Source organism: Lactuca virosa, chromosome 2, assembly GCF_052849685.1.
Source record: "Lactuca virosa cultivar CGN04683 chromosome 2, Lactuca_virosa_CGN04683_v6, whole genome shotgun sequence".
Taxonomy (NCBI): Eukaryota; Viridiplantae; Streptophyta; class Magnoliopsida; order Asterales; family Asteraceae; genus Lactuca; species Lactuca virosa.
The window spans coordinates 281,930,329-281,936,841 of record NC_136427.1 but is presented as its reverse complement, the minus strand read 5'-3'; the positions used below and the strand labels follow the sequence as shown (position 1 = coordinate 281,936,841).

The 6,513-nt window shown below is 32.5% G+C and overlaps 1 long non-coding RNA gene across 4 annotated transcripts; it reads right to left on the bottom strand.

Moving 5' to 3' along the window:
• Window positions 1-2,592: 2,592 nt before the first annotated feature.
• Window positions 2,593-5,360, bottom strand: LOC145157052 (uncharacterized). 4 transcript variants are annotated; one of them, XR_013737066.1, is made up of 7 exons: window positions 4,625-5,360; window positions 4,510-4,549; window positions 4,357-4,405; window positions 4,220-4,279; window positions 3,146-3,199; window positions 2,958-3,064; window positions 2,593-2,733 (listed from the first exon to the last, which is right to left on the bottom strand). It is a non-coding gene; the product is annotated as an uncharacterized LOC145157052 (long non-coding RNA). The 4 variants fall into 4 exon arrangements; XR_013737065.1 differs by having other exon boundaries at window positions 4,220-4,405; XR_013737064.1 differs by having other exon boundaries at window positions 4,220-4,549.
• Between the last annotated feature and the right edge of the window lie 1,153 nt (window positions 5,361-6,513).

Here is a 6,513-nt window from a genome sequence, read left to right as displayed (position 1 = left end):
AGCTGGTGGAACCCAGTTACTTACATATACAGAGTTTTCATACAAAAATACATACAGTACACTAATTTTCAGTACAGAGAAACCTACATTTCGGAGAAACATTTATCATCACTTAATTTTATTTAATAATGAAACTGTGATATACTATCACTGAGTATAATAACACTTAGAAATTTTGGTTTTATGCTATTAAGACTACAATTCATTTACAACAAGAAAATATAGGATTTTCTGGGAGAACATATTTACATTTTTCAAAGAACAACAGACTGATTTCAAATACAAACATACTTATGAACTCACCAACTTAAATGTTGATTCACTTTCAAAATCACTTGTATTATCAGGGAACCAGTAGACAGGTGCACCCGCAGGTTTTTGAGAAGACGGAGCTTTATAGAGGCGCGTCTTTTATACTTTTGCTATACACTTTTGGTGTCATACAAACAATGTTTGAACATAATGTAAATACTATTTTATCAATGTAATGGTTGTGTTTACTTTGATTACTATTATACAATTGTTGTGATACTATACATGACGTCCTCCACCCCCGAACGTTTCCGCCGTTCTGGTTTGGGGGTGTGACAATTACTAATAAAAACACATAGAAATCAAAATATAAAAACTAATTGCTATATTTTTCGATGATCTTGCGTTGAATTTTTAAAAATTTTGCTAGATTTTTCGGTACGATGCTCGGTTGGGGCGGCGTATTCAAAAATATTAGACTGTTAAGTGTTATTTTTTGGTTAAGTACTTCCTCCGTTTTTTCATATTTTTTTTGAGAAAAAGTAAATGTTTGTCAAATTTTTCCAAAAATACTTCGGCGGTAGTCGCTTTTCCAGATGAAGATGCCACCCGTTTCACTTTGTCCCATCCAGGTAGTCAACGAAGGTGGACTTCTGCCAAATCCTTCCCCTCGGTGCCCTTGAAGTCATCATTAAGGTCGAGGTCAAAACCCACATCTGACTCGGAAGTTCTTAGCCTTTTGTTGGAGTCGGTGGACGATTCCGCATGCGCCGCCGGATTAAAGACCCATTTTGGACCCTTACAATATCAACGCTTTTTGGTGGCAGAATGGTTTGCCGCCTTTGGTAATCTTGTATTGGTATCACACAGTTGATAAAATATTGAAATCGTTGTTATCACTTTTCTGCATATTTTTAAGATTTCAAATATTTCATTAAATTCGGTGCAAGCCGCTTGTAGTTTACGCTATTTTCCATTGACCGCGTCGTACGTTCGATATGGACGCTTTCCTAATTGCACGTGAAAGTGGTCTAAACACGATTTCAAAAACTTTTTCCTGATTGCACACTGCCAGTTTGCTTGTCTTCCGATATGAAAATCCAAGCTTTCTCCTCTTTTTCGCCCCAACCTCGAGTGTTTTTTACAATTTCCTTTCTTTTGTCTTCTTCTTGGTGGTGGTTGAGTTTCTTGGACCATTTCGTCGTCGTCAATGTTTGTAGGTTGGGATTGGGAAAATCGGAGTTTGGACTGGGGTTGAGATGGTTGTGTTTGAAATTGTTGATGTTGAGATAGTTGTTTTTGAAATTGTTGAGGTTGAGAAGGTTATTGTTAAAAAGATTGGAATTAGAGATGATTGAATTCTTGTGGTCTAGGTTGTTGGTAGTAGTTTGGGTGACATGGAAGGTTGGTGAAAAGAGGTTGTTGTTGAATTGGAGATATTAACATTTGCATGTAACCAACATGTGAGTATTGATCATTTGGAGTGATTGCCTGATTGATGTGTTTGGAGTGGTTGAGGTATTTTGATTTGGATGTATAAGTTGAAGAAAATATGATGATATATAAAAAAATTGATGTGTTTGTAGTGTGAAATGTGTGTAAAATGGTTGATATTTATAGTTAAGGTGGTGTGGTTTAAATTTAAAAAGTAATTTTTTTAATATACAAATGTATATAATCCAACAAACATTTTTTTTGACCTTTTGGAGGAAAGCGAGTCACGTATGTCATAATCGTACATGAATTGATCCACTCTGCAACACATTTACGCCCTTATGGGCTGGTGTTCACGCAGGAATGCCACATCGATTCTTACGCATAGAAAGGTCCACCATACCGCCTAGCCTAATGTTATTTAACACACATAAATCTTACTTTTTATGGCACTAAAATATTAACTTATTTAGAGATGATATTTAGTAATTTAATAAAAAATTTCATATCAATATACTCGTCACATGTTAGTTTAAGGAAAAAATACCGGACTTTGATAATGTAGGCACGTTAGTTTTGTCTTCACAAATGCCCAATCGGGGCTTGGTGGGCGACGACCCCGAACCTCGTATGTTTTGAGGCCCAAAACTAATTATGTTTCATATATATATATATATATATATATATATATATATATATATATATATATATATATATATATATATATATATATATATACTAGTTTATAACCCGTGTACCACACGGTTGACAAACCTAAAATAACATTGAAACTTTAAAAAACTTAAACATTAATCACAAATTTTCAAACTATTATTTTTATACAAAGTTAGACGTTTTGTCTGTAACAATATAATCGTTAATTTAAATTAGTATACTTACATAATCAACAAAAAATTAAGTAAAATAATAATTGACATAGATGTGGGTCTTTAATCTTTCTGTAACTACAAAGACATCTAATACATTTGCCCATTTATCAACTGAATCCAAAACATCACCAAGATTGATATTTTCTAATGTTTTCCCCTGCAAAAAAGAGTCCATGGATAGTTTCTCACAATACCATATTGTAATGGAAGAAATGGAAATAGGATGGTATAAAACATTTAACATTGAACTTCGGTTCAATTTGCTTTCATTTGCCAAATGACCATTTACTCAAAAATGGTCTTTTTAGCCACAAAACAAACCCGATTAAAACATTGAAATTAATACAAAATTTATCCGTTCAGCCCATATTCAAACCATACCTTATATATGATTATGGTTGATGGTTTTCTCTAGAAACCATGAAAAAATATGATAGTTTCTCCATTCCTTCCAACCATTCTTTTGTATTTAACTTGCAGAACCTTTTCTAGATGTTGAAACCATAAAAAATATTAAATATGAGAAATAGCAATAAACTTTCATGTTGTCAAAGTTGTAAGAAATCAACCTATAGAACATTGACTGAGATGCTCAATGAATACGTGCTTGATCTTTGATGTTCCTATAATTGATGAAAACATAGATTAACTTGATTAATATGTTATATATATATATATATATATATATATTGAAAATAACAAAAAAAGGACGTGAATTCCATGAATATGAAGTAAATGTCATCAAAAGGAGTCAAGTCAGATCCATATAAAGAAAAAATAAAACCAGCCTTTTAAAAGAGCCATGAAAAGTTTCCTACAATAGTTAAGGAATATAAAAATTTAGAAAATATTTTTCAGTCCATTCGATATTTTGGACAACTTATTTTTCACCAACTTTTGCAGTTTGCCAACAAAGAGATACAATGCTTCATGTTTCACTTTCTTGTCCAATTACTTCAGCAATAGAGTAAAAGATATATAAAAAAGCATAAATTGTTAAAAAGAAGGGCATAAGCTGAGTAGAAAGAAAGAAGAGTGCATTACCAGGACACAATGGGTCTACATACAACATGTATGAAAAAGAAATTGTCTCTTGAGCATCCAATCGTACAAAAAGAAACAACAAAAAGGTAATTAAAGAACGTAAAACAACTACAAAAACTTTTTCAACATGAAGACATCATTCGGGGCCGTCCTATATTTTCCTTGAGTACAAAATTGAATTCAGAGAGCTCAAACACAGATTGGGTGCTCAAGATGCTTAAATTTTAATATGGGAGGATGAATTGAAATATCACAAAACAGTGAAAACACATATAGAGAACCAAGTAACAAACATTTTTAAGAGGTTGATAAACCTGGTTTATCAAAATATTTCTTCTTGAAATAAAGAAAGTAGCATAGCCAACATCCATTAAAGAGCTACAATACACAATAGCGAAGATATTGGCGACTTGTTAGATATATAACAAAAAAGTCATGTAGGGAAAAATAATACTAACAAACCAAAAGACGAGGAAGAATGATGGAAAGTATTTAGACGGGATTTGGGGATCTATTTGGGTAAACCCCAACAATAGATCCAAGGTAATCTAAAATTGAATTGTAAAACAGACAAAAATTACAAAATTAATACATCTTACCTGATTGAAACTGGGAAAACGATTAAGAAATCGACATCTGCATATTGACCCCCCACAAACCTTTGCAAAAAAGGATCGAAACATATAAATATATACAGAATAATATACAAATACCAAAAATTACCCACATCACTCACTCAAGCAAATGATCGAACAGTTGGTACGCAAATGGAAATCCAATATCAACTGGAAAAGGTAAGAAATTCATGCAATCGAAGGACCATCAAGTTCAATACAAATGAAAAACCGGAAGAAGAAAGCAAACAGAAAAAATAATTCAGAGCCTTTACCAATCTTTAATGTCTAGCTCTGACCCTCAATGGATAGAAACTATAAGAACAAAAGAAAACACTTGAGATTAAAAATTAGAACTAAAATCAAGAATTTACCTAAATCAATGCTTACTTGAGGCATCGTCGTTCTTCAACTCTCTGTCTTCACTAACCAGAAGCATTATGTAAGTGTTGGGTTTTGCAGATTGAGAATTCCAGCATTGGCTGATAAAGCGGATGGATTTAAAGATTCCGGCGGCGGCTGAATGTAACGAAGGTGGTGACAACAACGCCATTGATGGTGATAGTGGTCATCTAGGGCTTGTCTAATAAAATTAAGAGAGTAGAGAAGAAGTAGGTGTGTGAAAAGTTTAAAAATAAAACACGTGATATAGGGGAAGGGGAGAGATTCAAGCGATAGGAGCTGAGATCTCGACCGGGCAACCGTGATTGATTTAAATAATCACAACCGAAATGCTGATATTTAGGAAGTGAATGTCGATGGTAGCACTGAGTTAGTAGGCGGGAAACATAGAGCGTAGATAGCTGGTGGAAACGACACGTGGCAGTAAACATAGCTTAAAAAATGACACATGGGTGGTTTAGGAGTGTTTTATTAAGCTTTTAGTACAAAATCGCTGAAGAAGATGGACTGGACTCACTCTCATTCATGGCATGGGCAAAAGCAGCCCTAATGACTTTCAGTGAAGATATGCTTCTTGCTTGCTTGCGAGAAGGCTTTCTTGCGTTCTTGCTTAGGCCTTGCGTTGCGGAAGGAACGTTCTGCTCTGAGTTGAAGGCAAGAGCTCCTTCCCTCCCTTCCTTATCAAAAAACCAAATTTTTTTATAAAAAAAAAATGATTTTTTTTTCAGCGATTTTATACTAAAAGCTGCGATTTTTCTATAAAAAAAATTAAAAAAAAAGTTTTGTTATCTCTAAGTATTTTTTTATGCATTTTTATGCATTTTTAGGGTTTTTTTAGGGTTTTTTTGTTTTCCAAATAACCCTTCCCTATATATATATATATATATATATATATATATATATATATATATAATTTTTAACAAAATTATCAGTGAAACCTGATAAAATGGTTTATTTGGAAAAAGATCTGAAATATTTATGGTTTCATTGAAAAAAAAAGGTATTAGTCTTTAAACTACAAAAATGTTCTAATATATATTTGTTTTGTTTTTGTAATTTGTCTTGTAGTTTATTACCTGATGTTAACATAAATATTATTATATTTTGGAATAATTTTCAGATTACCCACTTATATCTTAATTTCTAATCAAAACATATACGTTTCGTACAAAAGTCATATATACCATCACTCTATAATCCCTAGTACCTATCAATTATCATCAAAGTTAACTTAGTTCAAAGCAATGTGCAATCATATGGATTACACAGAGTGTATATATTTTGATAAGAAAAGAGCACAAGGTTTCATTCAGATCAAACTAATAACTTCATTATTTGCTAAATCAAACCATTCCAACTCAATTTAAACCAAATAGGATCAAAGAAACTTAATATGAGTAGGTATTTTAAAGAAAAATATTATATTAGCAATTAGCATACAATATTACCTGTTCTTTGTCTACTGCAATGGGCATATCATAATTTGAATCCATCATTAGATTGGGTGGAGTTGAATAAACTAAAAAATGACATGCAAAAATCCAAACAAATATTATTATTATTTGAAAAGAGTAAGACCAATTAGCAACTGATTTTGGTTTGGAAATCTTCAACCTCTGGCAAGGGACTGAGCTGGATCAGAAGGGAGGCAGACAAAAAAATGTAATTGGAACTTTTAGGATTTTTTTTCCCTAACTTCTTCTCAAATCAAGATACAAAGTTGCTTGGTTTTGTTACAGAAGACCAAAAGAGACCAGCTATCACATATCCTCTATCAAGAAACATTTGCAAGAAATTTATAAAAAAAGCTCGGTTAAAATAGAGAAACCTTTAAAATCCCCATTTTGTTTATAGTATTAGCAAGAATGGTTGTTCCA